At 34.2% G+C, this 20,913-nt stretch overlaps 2 long non-coding RNA genes across 2 annotated transcripts; both read left to right on the top strand.

Moving 5' to 3' along the window:
* Positions 1-6,575: 6,575 nt before the first annotated feature.
* On the top strand, positions 6,576-8,154 carry LOC112759072 (uncharacterized). The gene is made up of 3 exons (XR_003179914.2): positions 6,576-6,832; positions 7,428-7,549; positions 7,888-8,154. It is a non-coding gene; the product is annotated as an uncharacterized lncRNA (long non-coding RNA).
* A 2,116-nt stretch (positions 8,155-10,270) lies between these two features.
* Positions 10,271-13,342, top strand: LOC112759073 (uncharacterized). Its single transcript, XR_011873520.1, has 2 exons — positions 10,271-12,592; positions 12,663-13,342. It is a non-coding gene; the product is annotated as an uncharacterized lncRNA (long non-coding RNA).
* The last annotated feature ends 7,571 nt before the right edge of the window (positions 13,343-20,913 follow it).

The following is a 20,913-nucleotide window of genomic DNA, read 5'->3' on the forward strand; positions in this document are numbered from 1 at the left end:
ATGACCAGATTGACCACAGTTAAAACATGCTCTAGTAGTCTTGAAACATATACTGGAATGATAACTCCCACACTGCTGGCAATAGGGCTAAGCTGGCCTTATCTGATTTGAACCTTGTGCACTAGATTGAGAGGTATCCTTAACAAAAGATTTGGGACTCGAAACACTCATAGGAGTAGATCCAGAAAAAGCAACCCTGCCAAAATATGTTTGAGAACGAGCTCAATAACCCAAATAACCTTGCTGATTAGTCTGACCATAAGCAGAGTTTAGGATGTCTTTAAAAGACATGCATCCGACTTCAGGCATAAGAGTAGTGAACATAGGTCCTGCCAACCCACGAACGAACCGATGTACTTTTATCTCTTCTGAATTCACCAAGTATGGAGCACTTTTAGAAAGTCTAGTAAACTCCTTAGCATACTCGGTCGCTGTCATATTCTCTTGCCTTAATCTTTCAAAGGCGATTGCATCTTCTGCTTGCTTGTTAGCTAGATAAAATCGAGCAAGAAACTCTTCGGTGAACTCTTCCCAAGAAGGAAGAGGAAGTCTAGCTGCTTCTTTGCTCTCAAGAAGAGATTCATACTAATATCTTGCTGAACCACGCAATTTATAGAATACTAACTCAACGGCCCATTCTTTGGTGCACTTGAGAGTCTGAATAGCTTTCTTTGCATCCTCTAGATATTGTTGTGGATCTTCATCCAATGAATCTCCATTGAAAGTGGACGAATTCAACTTCAAATAATTTTCAATTGGTAGCTCTTGATCCCAAATAATTGATGAACTTTATGAGGCTGAGGATTTGGCACATTAGGAAGTCCCGTTTCGCCTTTAGTTTGATTTGTTAGGACCTGTAATATTGCATTAAGGGTTTGATTCATTCCCCTTAATTCAGCAACTAAGTCCGCTTGAGGCTCTCCTATTGCGAGGTTCTCTTGAACTCTCTTGTGAGGTATCTCTCCTCCGCACTTATCAGCTATCCTTTGGCTCCTTGGTCTTTGTCGAAGCGCTCCAAGTGGGGAAGAAACTGCCCTATTGGATTCAGCCGTATCAGGGGCATGAACGACTCCACTATGTCTTTTCTTAGGTGGAATCTTTTATCTATAGAGTAAGTGAAATGATTGGATCACAAACAACATATGTATATGGAGTTTCAAAAGACAATAAGACAGACAAAAAAATATTTGAGAACAAAGGATTAAAGACAACTTCTTATAGGCCTCTGGTAATATCACACTTTGTGAAAATGGGCCGATTTCTATTTGCACAATTGTAATCTTACTAAAGGAAACTTGCTCCATATTACACAGGAAAATCTAAGGCTTTGATACCACTTTATCATGGCTCAAACTAAGTCATGAGTGGAGCTCAAGGGACAAGTCCCGCAGCAAGCCAATCGACCAAGTCTTTAGAAAAACGGACAGAAACTCCTCTATTCCTAGAACCTTACCAACATGAATATTATTTTCCTGCATCAATAATAAATATCCATTTCCAGAGACGACAACAACAACACATTCCAATTATATTTGCAAACCAAACATATCAAAAGGTGCATCATATATATTAAGTTTATAGTTAAAGTATATAGCTAAATCCATAAGTCTTACGTAACCAAATTATAATTTCTATCTAAATAGTTCGAGATTCAAAATATAACTCACACGTGGATCCTGCTTTTTATATATAGAGCATTGACATAATCTAGATTTTGAGTAAAGGTTCTATTAAATAATTATATAGCCCTTGAAAAGAAGAAGGGCTCACCGAAAGGACTAAGATCTTCTGAGGGACAGGTAGAATGGAACCTGGAATGACACCTGTATCTGAAAAATATGGGAATATAATAAGGTGAGTTTTACAACTCAGTGAGTAAACATTATATCTATAACCCACACGAAACAGTACAAGTTTTACCATGAAAAATAAATTTCTTTCCAAAGATGAGGAATTCATATTAATTAATTATACAAATAAATAGATAAATAATTAAGCAGAATGAACTAAAATAGGAGTTCTCATTCCAGAAGTCAAATCAAATTGAATATTACACATTTAGGATGGCTCCACCTCTAAGGGTAGCCCTTTCCTCTAGTGTGCACGTACGGAATAACAGATCCAATGTGTGGCCTACACGTTAGGCTAGCAATGCCTTTGCAAGTTGAGGTCTGCGTCAGATGCATCTAGGTTAACGTCATAATCACCGTTAACTACAGTTTTCTAGTCAATGTCTCCCAAACCAATCCAAACTAAATCACATATAACCATTTCTAATACTTATAACATATTACCAAATTTCATAAAAATAGGGTATATATAAGAATGCATATTGAAAATTTAATAAAAGTTTAACAAATACAAATAAGAAAACAAGTATGATTTATAAAATATATAAATATCGTCTCGTGTGTATCTTTATAAAATTATGAGTTTTTCAGAAATCGATATCTATTCCAATTATTTAAAAATCACAACAATCAAATATTTTCAAATGTTCAAAATAATGATTCAATTTAAATATTGATAATAGTATACTTAAAAATAATCATAGACATAATATCCACTCACTACTTAATTCCAAGAATCTAGAAGTAACTCTGAGCACGACAACGAGCTACTAAATGATATCCAATAACTCTACAACTCTAAAAATATGACAATAATAATATTTGTGAGCTACTAATGTTATCAATTAACATAATCTTACTCACTTTGACAAAAGCTCCAAATTTTCTAACCATAATAACCCTAATTTAGATTTATGCATACCCATAAATATAGGAATGGCAAAAATTAGAGATATAGCTAATTATTGAGCCAAAGAGTTACCTTGAAGCCTCAATAATAACCGAAACTCAAAAGTTAAATGCTTCCTTTACTCATTAAGATGAACTCTTTGATTTGGGGTTGTAAAAACTAAAATTTTTCTTTGGATATAAATGATGTATTAAAATGGAGATAAAATAGAAGGATAAAATAAAATCTAGTGTGTTGTGGTTGAAATAAGAATTTTAAAATGAAGAAGATAGAATGGAAGAGGAGATGAATGAAAGGAGAGGGTTTGAGTTTTTTGTTTTCTTTTATGAAATAATGAAAAAAAGAAATGAGAGATAGAGAGGGGTGGAGAGCTTTAGAGAGTTTAGGAAGAGAAAAATGAGATTTAAGTAGGGGCATGTGCCTTCTACGTGCTTCTCTCTCTTGCTTTTTTTTTTTAGTTACTACACATTTATTACACCGGTCAAGTCGTTATTTTTTCTTTTAAACTTATTATTATAGTTTTATTATTATTTTTTTATACTTTATTTTTATCCAAAGGCCCCCATTGCAAATTTTTCTTTTTATTACAAACAATTTTAACTTAGGAGTTACTCTCATTGACAAATCATTTGAATATTCAATCTATATGTCTTACTTATAATAAGCTCAACTTATTTTAACAAAGTCTACAAGATTCAGTTAGAGAACTGCGACCCGTTAACTATAACTTGCCCCAAATATATCTATAAATCGGTTACGATGAAATATACAAAAACGTATTTGTTCAATTACAAAGATTTTAGGCTATAACAGATATATTGGAAATCGTTCTCAAAGGATTACCAAAATGTTAAGACAACAGACAACCGTGCTATAGAGGAATAGCTTTATAAATACTAAACCCTAACACGCAAGAAGGTATGCTATTCACTCTGAATTGTATTATATTCATCTTATCCTTTTTCTGGTTTGAGCGTTGAAATGCCTTTGTAGGTGCCTGATAAACCCATATTTTATGATACATTTTGTGCTTAATTTGAGTGATTTATTCAATCCTTCACCCACTTATTCATATTAATTGCATAGTTTTACTTCTCCTTCCTTATTATGTGATGTATGTGAAAAACATGTTTCCTATGCTTTAAAATTAATTATTTTAATTACCTTTATTTCCATTCGATGTCGTGATTAGTGTGTTGAGTAGTTTCAGAACTTCTAAGGCAGGAATGACTCAAAGGATGGAAAGGAAACATACAAAAATAGAAGGAAAGCACAAAACAGAGTTCTTGAAGAAACTGGCATCCACGCGATCGCATGGGCGACGCGGACGCAAGCCAAGCGCGAATCAACAGCGACGCGGCCGCATGACTGACACGACCGCGCGCCTTAAGCAAAACACATATGACGCGGCCGCATGACTGACGCGACCGCATGACAAGAAAAGCTCCGAACTGACGCGACCGCGTGACCCACGCGGACGCGTGACAGAGGCCACACACCAGAAATTGTAGAAAATGCTCATAGCGAATTCTGAGGCCCTTTTTGGCCCAAATCCAAGTCCAGAAGGCATAGACTAGAGGTTATGAAGTGAGGGAATGCATCCATTCAGAGAGAGCTCGCCAATTTTTACTTTCCATGATTTAGATTTAGTTTTGAGAGAGGCTCCCTCCTCTCTCTTTAGGATTAGGATTTAGATTTAGGATTTTTATTCGCTTTCAAGATTATCTCCTTTGATCAGGTTCAATATTCCTTTTATTTACTTTTGCAAGTTACTTTATGAATCCTTTCATGTTACAGATTACTCTTTTATTAATGTTATTTGAGGTATTTCAGTTTAATATTGATTTCTTTTATTTATGCTATTGTTACTTTTACTCTGAAGACATTTTTTATTCCAGTAGATTTACTTTTCTCCTTTTGGTTTTGGTTAAGAAATCAGTAACTCAGGAGTTGTCAAACTCAAACATGATTGATAATTGTTATCTTGTTAATTGAATTGAACTTCAATAATCTCAATCTTTTCTTAGGAAATAAATAGGATCCGAAGATCAAACCAATTAATCCCTTGACCTTCCTTTATATTAGTAAAGGCTAACGAAATGGAATTAAGATTCAATTATTATCATTATTGATAAGGATAGCCAGGATAGGACCTCCAATTTCTCATACCTTGCCAAAAGTTTATTTTACAGTTATTTATTTATTTTTAATTGCCATTTAAATTATTTGTCATATTCGTTCCTCATACTTGAAACCCCAAATCTACAATCTCCATAACCAATAATAAGAACATACTTCCCTGAAGTTCCTTGAGAAGACGACCCGAGGTTTGAATACTTCGGTTAACAATTTATTTAAGGGGTTTGTTACTTGTGACAACCAAAACGTTTGTACGAAGGGATTTTTGTTGGTTTAGAAACTATATCTACAACGCGACTGTTTTATAAAAATTCTTTACCACCATAAAATCCTAACGTCAATGCCTACCATCACCGTTCTTTGGAAGCCGACGTATACCTTCTTCCAATCTAGTAGAGACAAACTCAAATCTGAACAGGATAAACTATACCTCTTTTCAGATTTACCACATAGAAAAAGATAGGATAAAAGAGAGTAAATAAAAATGAGCGAAAGAATAAAAAAGGTGGGTAAAAACAGTTAAATAGTAAATATATATTCTTTGTTTGTATATACTAACTTTACCTACCAATTGAAAAATCTTGGGTGCATTTTCTACCCAGCACCACAAAGTGATTTATTACCACCCGCTGCATAGGCATTTCTTCATGAAATGTAACACGCATATATATATTTTAAAATTATGCAGATATTCTAAATCAAAATTAGTTATACGCTTTGTCTTAAATATTTTTATATATATGGAGTCAACGCTATTTACATGTAAATCGAATCAAGTTGATTTGATTTATCATGTATATGCTGTACTAGTAGTAAATTAAATCCACTTGATTCGATTTACTATGTGTATTATATATGTTTAATTACTCTGCAAGTGCTTATAGTTTTATCGAATTTTTAATTAGGTCATACTTTTTTTCTTTTCAATTGGGTCTATACATTTTTTTTTCAATTTAGTCCTTGTTAAAGTTAAACGTAAAAAAAATATTAGTGAATTGTAAAATTAATTGTATACCCTTAGGGATCTAATTAAAAATTTGGTAAAACTATAAATATTCAATAAAAGATATTCTTATATAATCCCTATTCAATAATTCTACGCCATAAAAGATATTCCTATAATTCTTTTTATTTTGTCACTATCATTCTTTTACTTATTTATATACAAATTGTACCAAAAATACATTTTTTTACTTTTAAAATACTTTATCTTAAGCACATTAAAAAAAAAGAATGGATACAATAATATGTTAATGGAAATATATTACATAACAAGTTTCAGCAGACATTGACTATTCCTATTTTGAGAAGGCAATTATGCCACACCTTAAGCTGAAAGCAGCGTTCCAGATGCATTTTTATATAATGATCAAGCATAAAGGTTAACCTGAATTTAACTTGGCAAAAAGAATAAATATCTTCACAACCAAGGTTCTGAAAATCGGATCAGACCGGTCGGTCGAACCGGTTTAACTACGAACCGGCCATGCAAGCAGTTCAGTCCTCTTTTAATAACCGGTGGAGATAAAACCGCTGAAAAATCGTTGAACCGGCCAAAAACTGGCCGGTTGGATCAGACCGGTGACTAGCCGGTTCCTCTAAAATGACGCCGTTTTTTAATTGGTTTTAAAAAAAATGAAACCCGCGTACCTGACCCGCTCGTGACCCAGAAGCCAGAACTACCCCCCTCTTCCCCATTCATTCATCTCAGATCTCACATTCTCACTCCATCGTGAACCCTAGCCCTCTGTAGCAAAGGAATAACGTACCCAGTACCCTAGTCCAGTAGCCATCCATCGTTGCCGCGGTTCACAGGTCGTCAGCGCCGCCGCCGTCGCCAGATCCTCAGCACCGCCGCTTCAACCTCTTTCCCGTGTCCGGAACCCAGTCACTCGGCAGATCCTCTTCGTCTTCGCTGGAAGCTCAAACCCAGGTGAGTGACTCCTCGTCTTCATCTTCTCTGAACTTCTTCTTCAATTTTTGTTCCATAATTCTTCAATTCATCTTGGGTCTTGGGTCTGCGTTCTTCGTGCTTCGGTCTTCTTAGACTGTATGGTTCTGATTCCAGAACTCCTAATATTGCTGTTTTAGTGTTTTGCACTTTTGCTGCTTTGTAATTGTTACTCTGTTTTAGTCCAGAACACCTAATATGCTGGAAACTTGTTTTGTTATGTAACTGTTACTCCGATTTAATGTTTTGGTATTTTGTTAATGTTGGAAACTTACTCTGTTTTGTAATATTGTTGAATGGTGTAGGTAGAATTGCTGTAGGCAGAATTGCTGATATGGTCTTGTTAATTTCATATCTGTTAATTTCATTGAAGTTCTGAAATTGTTGTTCAATTTTTGTTCTATTTTTCTTGTAATGTTTTCATAATTACCTAACCTAAAAGCTATTTGATTGTTTGCTTAGACGAAATCTATTCATTATTGGCTAAAATTCTCTGCATATTATTTGTTCTTTTAACTAGAACTCATTTTACTTATGTGTTGTTAACTTGTTATCCTTTTGGGATTCTCTTCAACAGAACACAAGTACTTGTAGCTTTGTCTGGAACCTACACTCTTGGAAGTAAAGGTTTTGGAAGTCCAACTTCTTTTGACAATGCATATTATAAGATTCTTTTGGAGAAGCCTTGGGCAAATTCAGGTAAGCTCATAACTAAGTTAGAAGATTTTTCTCTGACTCAATTCTTTGTTTAATGAAAATGAAGGAGTTGAAGGCATAACATGCCTTCAAGATTCAATAACTAGCTTATTTTGATGATTTGTGTCTGTCAACGGATTTTAATGTTAGAAAAAAAATTTCAGTTTCTTTGGCATCATTTTTTTTTGCAACAAGCTATAAATGATATGAACATTTGTGATTGATTTGATTGTGTGCTCAATTTTTCAGATAGACCAAATATGTTCAATCTTTTTTTGTTACCTTTTGGTTTTATGAACAACTTTTCTTGTCATTCTCAAATGCTGGTTTTGTTCTCTTAGGTGGCATGTCAAGTATGATTGGCCTTCCTTCAGATCTCAAATGCCGATTTTGTTCTCAAATGCTTCAATATTAGGATTAAATTATTATATAAATGGGTAAAACAATTTAGGATTAGAAGCATAATGTTCAATTTTAATATTTAGATATTTTTTTATCATTTAACTTTTGAGTTTGTATTTTGATAAAGATCATATAGTTTTAGTTGATGACATTTCATGTAGTGTTTTAAATTTGAAAGATATTTAAAGATTTATATTAGACTATAATTATATTTTAAGATATTTATTTATAATTTATTTATTATTTTATTTTAAAATAGTTTTTTCGGTCGAACTACGGTTGGACTGGTCGAACCAATAAAACCGTGAACTAATGCTTAGAGCGGTTCAATAACCGGTCCAGTTCTCAGAACCTTGTTCACAACCCAGCAAATCCCTACTAAAAAATAGCACAAATGATCGTCTAACAAACAATGGTTGCAACTTCCTTTCAGTTTATACTCTCACCTCATACATGCAAACATTTCAGTGGTGTGAGTTAGAATGATTGTCGTGAAAAGTATAGAGTTCACGATTACTAGCCAAAAAGTCCACCAGTGCCTGATTCACCCTGCTGCAACTCCTTACGGCGCTGCTCCTCTAAAGGATCCGGACTCTTTAATACTCTCTGCATCCGCCTGTTTGCATCATAAAGCATAGGCATCAAATGAATGATGATTATCAATGGTAACCAAAATTTGACAAGGATTTTACAGTGACTGAAATTGCCTACTATAATCATTTTTGGGGCAGCCACAATAAGATTGCAAAACTAGTTTCTTATGAGGACAAAATACCTGTCTTGAGCAGAAAAGGTTGACATAAATTCTTGAGTAAATTACCAATTATGCCCCCGAATTTCTAAAATGCTGACATAAATACCCCTAATATTTGTTAACGATAATCATACCCTTGAAAAATTTAAAAACGGAACAAATCTGCCCAACTGTGAGGAGAACCCTTCTCCGTTAAACGGAGCTTGGTGATGTGGCAAACGGAAGTCCAACGTGGCATCCGTATTAGGCTATCAATCCCGTTTTGTCCATGTATCCCCAATTCAACAAACCCTAATTGCCCAATTCAGATGAATTGACGAAATTAACCCTAAGTGAAACACCATATTTAACAAAGACTATGTTGGACGCGCGAAACTGAAGAGTTTGTGGGTGGTCGTCTCTGTTTCTCTTCGTCTGTTGTCGCTTTATATTTGTTTCTTGGATTTGGCAACGTCACATGCAGTATCACGTTTGGCGTTGATATGGAGTGAAGAAGTCGCTGTTGATCAACCAAGGTTTTGGTAAGCATTTTATGTTTGCATTGTTGTTATTATCAGTCGTTTAAGGTTTGCAATGGAGGTATGATGATGGTGTTTTCATGTGTTGTGTTAGCTGATTATGACTTTTTTGATGATTTTTGTCAGATGGCTACGCACATCACATTTGTTTATCACCATCGGGGTTGGTTAGAGAAGGATGCAGATGGTGTGCTGAAGTATAATGGTGGTTTAGTGAGTATCATCGAGAGGGTGCATGTTGATACTTGTAATCTATTCCTTGTTGAAGGCTTGTTTCTAGATTTAGGTTATACTAGGTTTAATGAAGTTTATTGGTTGGAGCCAGGGATGGATTTAGCTAACGGGTTACGGGTGCTCAGAAGGGATGCCGATGTGGTTAAGATGTGTGATGCTGCACTGAGGAATGAAAACAGGGTCCACTTGTATTTTGAGCATCCAGTTGATACAGATCCATAGTATGTTGATGAGGCTGAGGTTTTGGCTAACGAAGATGTTGACATGCCTCCTTTAGAAGACCAGCAAAATCATGACCAGGAACCCCAACAAAATGAAGAGGAGGGAGGATTTGAACATACAGAAGTAGAGGGAGCTCCTTTATTAAATGAAGCAAATGAACAAGACGATCCCCCACAGCACGAGGAGCAACAACAAGAAGAGGATGAACCAACATTGAACAACGGGGGGTATGATGAAGCATTGCCAGAGGAGGCTGGTACTGAAAATCTTTCTAATCAAACTGAGGCTGGAACAATTGAAAATGAGGCCCCCAATTTAGGAGACAATCAGCAGACACATGTTGAAGACCATGAGAGGCTATCTAATCGTGAAGAAGTTGATGGCAGGGGAAGAAAACACAGGAAGAAACATGCGAGGCCCCCACCATCTGGTAGAGATCAACCTGCACCACAAAACAATAGTGATGCACATGCTGGTTAGTATATGAATTGTAGATCCTAGTAGTAATGTTGTTTTTTTTTTGGATTGTAAATGTATTTGCCATAAACTGTCCGCTAATTAATAACCTTAAACTAGGAATGCGTAATGTTGTTGAATTAGATGAGGATGCCTCTTGTGGGGTTCAAGGTCGGAGGATTCATCGAAGACCCCGTCCATCTGGCCAGAGGATTCTGCCACCTAGGGAAGAGAATCAGGCCGCAAAGGGTGGTTGTTCCTAACCCAAATGATCATGATGAAGAGCCTACTGAATATCAGTATCATTCTGAAGAACTGCACACCCCACCAGGTTCTAATTCTGAGGATGAAAATCCAGTATTTCCTCAGCATAATCCTGATACAAAGTTTGGCAAAATTAGACTGGAGTTAGGGATGGAGTATGGCACGATGAAGCAGTTTAAGGATGCAGTCAGGAAGTATAGTATTCAGATGGGGAGAGAAGCATTTTTTTCTCAAGGTTGAACCACATAGGTACAGGGTCATCTGTTACAATGAAACTTGTCCATGGGAAGTTTACTGTCCAAGGAGAAACCAGCCACCTAGTTACCAAATAAAAATATTGGTCGATGAGCATACATATCCTAGGAGTAATAAAAGCAGGTTAGTCACTTGTAAATGGGTGGCCGAGGAGTTGATTAGCAAGATTAGGGTATGTCCTAACTTGTCCCATAGAGAGGCTCGAGATATGTTCAAAGTTGAGTTTGATATCTATGTCGGAGAGAGGATGATGTTTAGGGCAATGGAGAAGGCTAAGGATGTCATCGAGGGAACAGAGAAGGAACAATATTTGAAGTTAAGGACTTACTTGACTGAGCTGTGTAAGGCCAATCCAGGATCCACTTGCCGTATGAGCACAACCCCACAACAAGAGGGTCTGCCTAAGTTTAGAAGTCTATACATCTGTCTAGATGCCTGCAAAAGGGGATTCAAGCAAGGATGTAGGCCTTTCCTATGCCTTGATGGAGCATTTTTGAAGGGTTATTTTGGGGGGCAGCTACTTACAGCCGTTGCTCAGAACGCTAACAATCATCTATTCCCAGTTGCATATGGAGTAGTTGATGCAGAAACAACGACCAATTGGAAAGAATTCCTAGAGTATTTGTTGGAAGATATCGGGGATCATAGGCAATTCGACTGGCACTTCATGTCTGACAAACAGAAGGTTAGCCCTTAAATTGTGTGTACAATTATTTTATAGTATATTATGTCTAACTTAGTTATTTACAGGGGCTAATACCTGCTCTACAATAAGTTATTCCAGGGGTTAAACACAGGTTCTGTACTATGCATATGTGGAGGAATTTTAACAAGCGTTGGAAAGACCTAGAACTTAAACAGTTGCTATTTCAATGTGCAAGGGCACTGACTGATCAGAAATTTAATGAAGGTATGGATGCCATCAAGAGAATTAATACTTCTGCTTGGGAATATCTGTCTAAGAATGAGCAAGAAACTTGGTCAAGATCAAGATTCTCCACTTGGCCTAAAGTGGATAACATAACGAACAACAATGCGGAGTCACTTAATGCAACCATGGTGGGGCTAAGAGGCAAGAGCATCATAACCATGCTAGAGGAGATTAGATATTACCTCATGAAGACTATGGCTATGCACAAAGATGCACTCATGACCTACACGGGTAAACTGGCGCCTATCCAAACCAGCAGATTGGAGAAGGAAAAGAAGGAAGGAAATTACTGGGAAGCTCAATGGGTGGGAGACGATGAGCACAATGTCTTTGAAGTTAGAAGGCATGGTCGAACAGTTCGGTAAACACTCACGAAAGGACTTGTACTTGTAGAAAGTGGCAACTGACAGGTCTGCCTTGCTATCATGGAGTTGCTGCAATTCAAAGAAAAAATCAACGACCAAAAGATTATGCCCACCATTGGCTGACTATGGAATCATACAATAGAACATACCAATTTCACATCAACACTGTCCCTAGTCAAGAATATTGGGCTGATGCAGAAGGGCTGCCGTGTCTCCCTCCCCCTTATAAGAGGCCAATAGGAAGGTCTACAAAGAAGAGAGGACGACATGAATCAGAGAGACAAAGTGGGAGCCAGTACAAAATCAAGAGGAGCTATGAAAAAATAAGTTGTAAATTTTGCAAGAAGGTAAATAAAAACTCACTTGTTCAATGCCTCTTGCTATTGACTATTCTCATCTGTTGATGCTTTGGTGGGACATAATTCCAAGACATGTCCTGATAAGAAGACTCGTGTTGCAGCTGAGGAAGATGAAGATGCACAACAAGCACCTCAAGCAGGTCAGCCAGCAACAGGAGGAATTGTGCCACCCAGGGGCTTACAAGACATGTCAGACTCAGAGCAGGAGATGTTTTGAGAAGAAACCATGGATGCAGTTGAAGAGGAGCTCACCCAAGGCCACCCACAATCTGAAGCTGATGAAGAGGTAGCTCATTTCTCAATAATTGCTGTTTACAGTAAATTCACATGTACTAATTAGACTTAATTTCTTGTAGGCCAACATGAACACATCCGGGGCAACAACTCATGGTGAAGGAGGGAGAGCTGCTAGATCCAACCCTGCAAGGAGAGCACCAAGATCTGAAACTCCCTCCAATGCTGCTGCGGCTGCTGCTGCATCTACTAGCAAGGAAAGATCCAGGGTAAAGATGCCTATTAGGAGACACCCCTTAGCCTAGCCAAGTATGAGGCCCACATCTACAGTTCCAACAGCCCAACCCAATGTTAGGCCCATAGCTCTAGGCCCACCAGCCACTCCAAGGCCCAACCCACCATTTAGGTCCCCACATATAAGGCCCGTTGCACCTTCTACAAATGCTGCTGTTGGTTCAGGAGTTTCAGACTCCACAAGGACTCCACTTGTGTCAAATGAAACCATGAATGGTGCATCTAAAGTAACCACTTCTAGGTTCTCAAAGTTCATGCCAAATCAGCCATCTTGAGAGAAACTTTGGTGCATAATTAGTTGATCTTTTGGGTTATAAGTTGATATTTAATTGCAGTGGTTTATGTAGTTTTTGGGTTGTATGTTGATATTTAGTATGGTTGGTTATTGCCTTTTATTGGACAATTTTAGTATTTTGATATCTGGTATTAAGACTGATTAGCCAGTATCTAGTATTTTGGATGGAACAATTAGTTCTAATGCTTAATGTTATGCAGACCAATTACTTAATCTTGTGCCTTTACCAATTTTTATTTCTTAGGTCTATTTGAAATTAGTTAACATATCTCAGTTACCTTTTTAGTTAGATTCACTTCACTTAATTCATGCTTCTATTAGTGATGTAATCGAATTCAAGACACAGATCCAATTGCTCAACAAGTGACTAAATAGCCACAACAATATCAACATAACTTCTAAGCAACAATAACAATTAACATTCATTAATAAACCCTGTCCTACAGTCATCCCTTGTCCTATATAACCAAACAAATCAAACTCATACATAAACTCAGTACAACTCCACCCAGAATGAAACACACAAGCAATTCAACTCTCTTCATCTGCTCTATCAACATCTTTCCATCTATGCGTGTCGCCTCAGTCTCAATACTGGTAAACCTCCATTTCAAGACTTCACATGCATTGCATACTACTGTGTCATTATTGGAGGATTCTTCCACCCCAGCAGATTCCTCAATAGATTCATCCATCCACTGAAAATAACGGCACCCAGTGTTCTTCGTCTGCCCAACACAGATACAGTTCATCAAGCTCAATTCTCAATCGGGGGGAGGGGGGACAAATGAAGCAGAAAAATCATACATACCTTCCACAGAGGACACCTGAAAAACCATCTTCCTGGGTTTCTCCCCGTCTTCAACTTCAAGGCCACCACCTGAAGACGGCAGAAGCATGTCCCATCATATGGCTTGTTCACATGTTCTTCGAGCCCTTCAGAGCTACAATTTTCCATCCACTGTGTCTTTCGATTACAATTTGACATGACTCTGCTTCCACCATGCATGGCTCTGGTTAGGGTTTTGCTTGCTGCTCAAATTGGGGAAAACGTTCTCACCTAACACTATATAAGGGAGAGAAGGGATTGAGAGCCTAATATGGATGCCATGTTGGACTTCCGTTTGCCACATCACCAAGCTCCGTTTAACGGAGAAGGGTTCTCCTCACAGTTGGGCCGATTTGTTCCGTTTTTAAATTTTTCAAGGGTATGATTGTCGTTAATAAATATTAGGGGTATTTATGTCAGCGTTTTAGAAATTCGGGGGCATAATTGATAATTTACTCTAAATTCTTTACTCTTGGAAACAGGAACTTCATGGAACCATTCATGATTGAGAGTAGCTTCAGCCGTAATCCGCTGCACATAAAAATAGATTTTTTATTCATGTTTTATAATACTTTAGAAACAATGTGATAGCCAATAGTCCAATTGTCAATACAAACCAAAAAGCTCAGAAATAGGACAAATCACCAAGAGAGACCAGATAGCCAGATCAGAACCACCCAAAGTTGGAAGCCTGGAAAAACAGTAACAAAACATAAGAACAGTGTAGTCAAACAAACAATGTCTTAAATAAAGGAAATAAAAAGTACTCACTGGTTCTTAACAAAATTGACCTTGACTCCAGGTAATTTTGAGAACTCGGGTCAAATTGTTTCGCTCGCCAAGAATCTTAAAAATCTGCTAAAAAAAGGGAGAGAAAATATCATTGGACTAGCAACCACATTTAGGGTCAAGTTACACAAGGGATAAGAAGTTAAAAGGAAAGAAAAATACAAGGGTGAGAATGACCTGCTACATTAGAAAATGACATCTAATATATACCTTATCAAGCCGATCAAATTCTGTCTTCCCATTGAATAGTGGTTCTTCTGACAAAAGCCACGGGAGTGCGATATTTTGAGGGAGGGCGACAGGAGCCACAGGAGCGCCACGGAGCGCGAGGCACGGCGAGGGAGCGTGACGGTAGCTACGGGAGTGCCACGGAGCAGAGCAGAGTAGACTCACGAATAGCGTAGAGCAATGCAGCGTAGACCAAGGACGATGGACGACGACGACGACGAACGCTCACGCCTCCAAGGATGACGACGACGACGATGCAGATGGAGGAACGGAGGAGAAACACCACTAATTTCAGAAGACAACCGCTGGCTAGGATTCTTTAATTTTGGGACAAAATGTCAAGAGCTGTTTTGGTATTTTGTAAAAATAACAGTGGGTTTAATTAGTTATTCTAATTTAATTATGAGAATATCTGATTTTTGAGTAGAATATTCTGTTATTTTAAACGGTTTTGTTTTGGCAGGGACTAAATTGAAAAAAAATTTAATGTTTAATGATCCAATTGAAAAGAAAAAAAAGTATAGGGAACTAATTAAAAATTTGGTAAAACTATAAGGTAATTAAACCTATTATATACAAGTAGTAGATCGAATCATGTTGATTTGATTTACTACTGATACAACATATACACAGTAAATCAAATCAGCTTAATTTGATTTACTACTTATACAGATTATTGACATTTTTTACTTTAAATTTAATTGTTTATTTATTAACTCTGAAACATAAATGTCAATAAAAAATTATCCCCCATTTGAATTCAAATAAAATAAAAAAAATTAAAACGAATAAGAATACAAATCTAACTTTTGTATTTAATTCAAATTTCAAAAAAATTATATTCTTACAAACTTATAAATTTAAAACAACAGAATAATAAACAATTTTAAAAAATTATTAAAATCATCCTTTGACTCATTAGCATATAAAGAATCATTATTGGGACTTTTGATATTAAAAAAGTTATTATAAAATATAGTCCTTTAAAGTAGTATAGGAGTTATAACTTTAATTTTTTCAGAGTCAGAATAACAAATAGTTATATAATATAAAAAGACCAATTATAATTATATAATATATAATTTAAAAAATAAATAAAATATTATATCAATTAAATTATCATTTAATTTGTAAAATTAACTGTAGAACAAAAGTAACACATAAATGTCATCATATCGTTGTTCTACACTTAATTTCACAAATTAAATGATAATTTAATTGATATAATATTTTAATTATTTTTTAAATTATATATTGTATAAATATAGTTGGTCTTTTTTATATTGTATAACTATATGCTACTTCTGACTCTAAAAAAGTTTAAGTTTTAATTTCTATGCTATTTTAGAGGTTTATACTTTATAATAACTTTTTTAACATCCAAAATCTCGATAATAATTTTTTACATGTTAAAGAATTAAAAGATAATTTTTAATAAATTTTTAGAAATTATTTATCATTTGATTTTAAATATATAAGTTTAGTCACTTAAAAAAAATTTATAAATTTCTAAAAATATAATTTTTCTAAATTTGAACTAAAACACAATTTAAATTTAAATTTTTATTTGTTTTATTTTTTTATATTTTATTTAAATCTAAATAAAAATATTTTTATTGATATTTATATTTTAAATTAATAAATAATAAATAAATGGTTAATTTGTGCATAAAATAACATAAATCGAATCAATTATACATAAAATATTATTTGTACAATATATTTATGAATTAATATGTAAATAGCATAAATCAAAAATTGATTTGATTTATATAAAAATTTTAAAATATAATGTGTAATTAATTATTAATTTTATCAACTTTTTTACTTTGAAATATCTTAATTCATTTTAATTAATTAGTACTTTGATTTGTTTTCTTAGTTTCATCGATCATCATTTTCAAAAAGCGAAATGCTTTATCCGATTTTTCATCTTTGAAGTCTACTTTTCCAAAAAAAAAATAAATAAATAAAAGGAGCAAAGAAGAAAGCAACATCAATATCATCATCTAAGCCTTTCCATCCATAAATTCACACATTATTAGTTAAGTGGGAGAGGAAAAGGAAGAAAACAACAAAATCACCGCCTAAAAAATCCACCTTATAAATGTGTAGACTGAAGATATATAGTACAAACAACACACGTTGTGAATGTCGGGAAGACCGGCCCCCCATGCATGCCAGATTTTCTTAAATCCACACATCAATTATCATCTATGCCACATATATTGATATTGATGTCAAATATTAATCATATTTTTGCCTTATGCATAACTCCATATGTAAATACTAAATAGAACTTCCTTCAATAAAGGGAGACCGGAAAAGTTGCACTTGTTCATTCAAAACGATAACGTGTGTCACGTGTGAGTTGTGACCCTTGACTATGGTGTACAATAATTCTTATTTATTACTATCACCTACCATCGTGCATGCATGCCTGCATCTTAAGCTGTTTTCTAATTTGTTTATATACTAAAACAATTCAATGCATTAACACATAGTTGTGGATATGACAAAAATAAGTTTACAGCAAACTAGAGACATGAAAGTTGAGTACAAAATTGAAACTTCACTCTTCTTTAATATATACTTGTACAAATTAATCTTATGAGTTTTTGGTAAACTTAGAAAGAAAATGAAAAAGCTAAAGAAACAACTACTTTGTGATTCTGATATTGGCTATTTGTTTTATATGAAACAATATCGGTGTTTTTTTAAAAATAAAATTATTTGGTGTAATTATAAGTAGGCAAATTTTGTAGGTAGAAAATCAACATATATCTGCGTGTTAGACACGTGTCATTATTTTGGGAATATGCAAAGTGCGTGTTAAACACATGTTATCATGTGTCAATATTTTGGCTAAGACATATCTAAATGGAATTATTTAATGTAATTACATGTAGGTGAATTTTAGAAGTAGAGAATTAACACGCAACGTGTTGGACACGTGTTATCATCCTAGCGATACACAGAGTACATGTTAGACAGAGTCATCATCCTAAAAACATACAGAAGGCGTGTTGGACACGTATCAACATTTTGGCTAACACACAAAATGTATGTTGGATATCTTTTTTACATATCTACAATATTATAATATATTTCAAATAGCAATATTCAACTAAAACATCATCTTTATTTTTATATTAAAAATAATTTCTACCTAATATTAATTATATTATAATTTTATTAATATAAAAAAGAGGAGGAACAATTTCATCCAGAAAAAAGAGAAATGCGTGAAAATTACTATATTCATCCAATCAAATGAATGTTAACATCTTCCTTTAATAAAAAGTTAAAAACCCGGAAAAAATTCGCTAATGTATGTACTGTAGAAAATTCATATGTTTAAAAGAAAAATTAAAGTTGTGAAGAATTCTAACAAATATCTTTAACCAGACAAAATAAAATAAATAGAGACAAAAAAAATGCAAAATAAAATAAATGAAGAGAACAACTAATGATGCAAAAAAATCCCTGGACTGAGCCGTCTTTGAAGTCAAATCCAAAATTGCGTGCCTCTGATGGCATTCATGGTTGGTGCACACGTGTGCGAGGGGTCCTGAACTCCTGATTCTTCAAGCCATGTCCAATCTCGTTAGAGGTGTTCATGATTCGACTCGATTCGAAGATTCGGTCCGACTCCGAATTTTTCAAATACTAGTTTGATATAATTTTATCAAGTTTAGAATTGGACAATGGTCTTAAAAATATATTCGGTCATTATTTTGGGTCGGGTCTGGACTATGGTTCGGGTCACTCGAATTCGGCTCAATGGTCCGATTATCATACACAATTAATATTTTGTGTTATTAGTGATGCATGATGCCTATTCTTATGTGGAATTTAAGTATTGTAAACTTTAATATTTTGTGTTATTAGTTATTATAAGACTATAAGTTAATATTTTATGTTTAAAATGCATAAGACTTTAAATTAATATATAATATTGTGTTATTTGTATTGATTTAAATATTTGGTGTTATTAGACAATATTAGTATTGATTGTGGTTATACTTTAATTTTAAGGAATAGTTGGTTTTTGTTATATTTTTCTAAGTAAATTTTATTATGTCAAATAATAGTTGGAGTATTGGAAATTTGAATATTTTCACATGCTAGCTTACAAGAAGGTAATGTTAACGTCCCGGTTTTTATCCGATATAATTGTGGTCCAAAAGTGTATAGGTTTTATTGGTTCTAGGATCGAGTTCGAATCTAACAAATAGGCCCAATATATATTTTGAGTTGAATCTGAGTCACATCAAATCTAATTTCATCCGATCCATGAACACTCCTACATCTCGGCATCTCCCAAAGCTTGAGGACAAATATTTATATTTTTTTAGAGTTTTTAACAAGTATTTGTTGATGATATTATAAGAAGAAAATTGTTATCCAAAATATAAAATAAAGGTCAATATTTAAGTTTTTTTATGCATTTAATATATTAAAATATAAAAGTTAAAAAAAATTACTTTTTATTATCTTAGTTAATATTCTTATAATACTTTTTAATTAAACTTTTTTTTTTGGACAGGCCAAGGCCCACCAAGGGTCCAAAGCACAACTTTTTAATTAAACTTTTTTTATTTGTCAAAAGGAGAAATATTTAAGGACTGGAAGGTTGTTTTTTTTATTTCCTTTCTTTGGGTCTTGAGCTCGATTTTGTTTGAAGACACCTAAAGGGCTAAATACAGGCTTTGCATAATGGGCCATTATGCGGCCTATCATTTTAACGACTTTAAAAATATTGAATCAAGTTGATAAAAACTAAAAAGAAATACATTGAATGAGGCGCTAAAGAAAATGCACAACCCCCCTCCCCCCAAAAACAAAAAACATACATCTCGCAATGAAATGACGAAATGTCTCTGAAAAAGAGGGGACAAAAACTAGGTTTTTTTTATACGTGTTAACCTTTTTATGTTAAAGGAATTACAAATGGATATGGCTAAAAAGTTTATAGTTCTGATTTTTGACTTTCTTTTCTCTTCTTTAATCTTCAAATACAAAGTCTCCTAACTTAGTTGAGTTAGTTTCTTATTAAAATAATCCCTATAAAATTTAGGTTCAAATTTCATTACAGAATAAAAAAGAATGTCATGCATTGCATGCATATCATATCTCATTTCCAGTTCTAAAAGGTATCATCTCAATTTTTCTCATGTCATTACTATTTTGTTTTTTTTTGTTTTTTAAATTAAAAACACGTCATTACTTCGTACCAAATTATTGGAGTATAAAAAAAGAGAGCAAATTAAACAAAGAAACCGTATAGATAACAGGCTAAGTACGCGGGGCCTATGAAATAGTGAGAGGAGAGAGGCGGAGAAAAAATAATGAAGAATCCCAAAATGAGCAATTACAATGCAACTAACATATACACTCTTAAACTAACCCTGTTTAGTTCTAAGACCATATCCAGTAGGGAACTCATCCCAATTTCTGTTTATGATCATCTCCAGTAGGGAATTCATCCCAATTTCTGTTTATGGTCCACCTGTCATAAAAAGTAACTCCACATCAGCTTTTGCGTCATAAACAATAAATAGGAACTCAAAGCATCTCTCTCTTCTCCATTAGGAAGAACTAACTTTAGTCCCTATTGTGGTCCCACTTAATTAATTAATTAAAATACTTAAAATTAATATAATTAATTTTTTTCAATAATATTATTTAAATTTATAAATTTAAAAATAATTCATTATTAAAAGATATTAATATTAAATAAATTCATATATAATAATAATACACAATATATAATTCGAGATTATACTAATTTATAGTTTTGTGTTTACAACTGCTAATTTTAATAATATCATTAGCATTTTAAATTTTAAAAATAAAAATAACCAACTCAACTAAAAATTATTTTATAAGGTATAAAAATTAAATTTATTTTTTAATGTAAGTAAATTTAATTAAT

The sequence above is a fragment of the Arachis hypogaea genome, chromosome 16 (genome assembly GCF_003086295.3).
Source record: "Arachis hypogaea cultivar Tifrunner chromosome 16, arahy.Tifrunner.gnm2.J5K5, whole genome shotgun sequence".
Taxonomy (NCBI): domain Eukaryota; kingdom Viridiplantae; phylum Streptophyta; class Magnoliopsida; order Fabales; family Fabaceae; genus Arachis; species Arachis hypogaea.